The sequence below is a fragment of the Chiloscyllium punctatum genome, unplaced genomic scaffold, assembly GCF_047496795.1.
Source record: "Chiloscyllium punctatum isolate Juve2018m unplaced genomic scaffold, sChiPun1.3 scaffold_1112, whole genome shotgun sequence".
Taxonomy (NCBI): Eukaryota; Metazoa; Chordata; class Chondrichthyes; order Orectolobiformes; family Hemiscylliidae; genus Chiloscyllium; species Chiloscyllium punctatum.
The window spans coordinates 27,777-30,000 of record NW_027310846.1 but is presented as its reverse complement, the minus strand read 5'-3'; the positions used below and the strand labels follow the sequence as shown (position 1 = coordinate 30,000).

General features: G+C 63.3%; 1 non-coding gene across 1 annotated transcript; it reads right to left on the bottom strand.

The window, feature by feature from the left end:
* Window positions 1-437: 437 nt before the first annotated feature.
* Window positions 438-591, bottom strand: LOC140474638 (5.8S ribosomal RNA). Its single transcript, XR_011959280.1, has one exon. It is a non-coding gene; the product is annotated as a 5.8S ribosomal RNA (ribosomal RNA).
* Window positions 592-2,224: the final 1,633 nt, after the last annotated feature.

The window sequence follows — 2,224 nt, the reverse complement described above, 5'->3', positions numbered from 1 at the left end:
GCGGCGCACCAGCACCGGACCTCCGCGGCTCCCTTCACTCTTTCCACTGCCAGCCAACCGAGAGACGGACCCAATGCGGACGTGCAGAGCTTAGGCAGACCCCCCACTGGAGGCTCAACACTTCGTGGCAGCTCCGTGTCCCAGAGACCAGGAGGGTTGGCACACACACACAGTGTGAACCACCGACAGCCATTCTGGGACCGGTGACAGCCGTGCTGGCCCCACTGCCACGACACAGACGGACGCCAGGCCGCGCTCCCCGGCGGGGGGATGGCGTCGAGCCTGACGAACGGAATGTGCAGGGTGGGGGGGAAAGGCCAAGCGCTCCGACGCCGGAGGGCTCCGGAGTCTGAACTTAGGGGGACAAAGAGGACGGGTCCTCTGCGACACCCCAGCCGCGCTCTCGCCAGCCAAGGCGAGTGCGATTGATTGCCAAACGACCCTCAGACAGGCGTGGCCCCGGGAAGAACCCGGGGCCGCAAAGTGCGTTCAAAGTGTCGATGATCAATGTGTCCTGCAATTCACATTAATTCTCGCAGCTAGCTGCGTTCGTCATCGACGCACGAGCCGAGTGATCCACCGTCAAGAGTTGTCTGAGTTTGTTTTAGGTCTCTCCCTCGCCAGAGGAAAGCGACCCGGACCGCACATACGCTCCCCACCTTGAGCTACAGCCACCTGCACGCCGGCGTGCGGGCGGAGCAGGGTGGCGTGAAGCGATGGGGAGCACCATCCTGGTGCGGCCCGCAGAAACATACGTCTATTGGGGGGAGGAGGACAGGGCGCCCAAGAGGCGATGCGTGCCCCAACGCACCGCAGCGACGGAGGCAGGATCACCGCCACCATGTCGCCCGCCTAGTATCACGAGGCGTGCAGCAGCTTTGCCCTAGGAAAAGCAGAGGCGGGAACGGGCACCGGCCATCGGTTCGGCAGCGTCACTGACGCGTGCACGTGGCGGCGTGTCGGCGAGCGGACTTCCTGCGAGGAGGCGGGGGCGGCACTCGCCCGAGCAGACGCCCGCCCGGCCCAGCCACCGCCGAGGTGGACTGGGAGTCGCGGCAACGGCTCGTCATACTCGTTCCCACACTCACAGCGCAGCTTGCCCGCAAGCCACCGACCACCGATCGACGCCAGGCGCCCCGACCGAGAGCGGGATCGCTCGTTCGCCCTGCTGGCAGTTCGCTGGGGATCACTACTGCACGGAGCTCGGAGACCGACGGGCGGCAACTCGAGAGTCTTTAAACCACCACCCCCATCCCGCAAGTGCAAAGAGGCTGTATACGCACAGACGGGTGAGGGGAATAGGTACCCCGTCGGGTTTGAAGGGAGCGTGACTAGATAGCAACGATGTAAACCCAGCCGATTTGGGAGCGAAAGACCGGCGCCTGCATCACCGGCTTCGTTTCCCGTGGCTGGAGAGTACACCGAAACCCTCCGTCTGTCGCGAGCTCCCGACGACGCGGTGCCGCCAAGCAGCAGGGCCGGACCTGGTGTGGCTCCCCTCGTCGATCACAGACCGGTCGGCACTACTGACGAGACGGTGGAACGGGCTTCGCCCCTTGTGACGAAGGGTGATGCGAACCCGCCCGCCCGCGTGCGTTCGGGGTGGACTCGGCAAACGGAGATTTGAAATCGGAAAGTGTCCTCCTGCCCCGCGCAGGTAGGCGCCCAACAGTTGTGGGGGGTTTGGCGGTGACCACGGCTGCAGGGCCTGCTACCCCGACGAGCTCTCCTGCTGGCCCCGAAACCACCCTCGCGAGACAAGTTGAAACGGAAACGGGCGTACCCCCAAGCCGACGATCCTTTCTTATTTGTTACTTTTTTTTTCACTTGCTCGAGTTGTGGGGATTTGGCGGTGACCACGGCTGCAGGGCCTGCTACCCCGACGAGCTCTCCTGCTGGCCCCGAAACCACCCTCGCGAGACAAGTTGAAACGGAAACGGGCGTACCCCCAAGCCGACAGAGATCCTTTCTTATTTGTTACTTTTTTTTTTCACTTGCTCGAGTTGTGGGGGTTTGGCGGTGACCACGGCTGCAGGGCCTGCTACCCCGACGAGCTCTCCTGCTGGCCCCGAAACCACCCTCGCGAGACAAGTTGAAACGGAAACGGGCGTACCCCCAAGCCGACGATCCTTTCTTATTTGTTACTTTTTTTTTCACTTGCTCGAGTTGTGGGGGTTTGGCGGTGACCACGGCTGCAGGGCCTGCTACCCCGACGAGCTCTCCT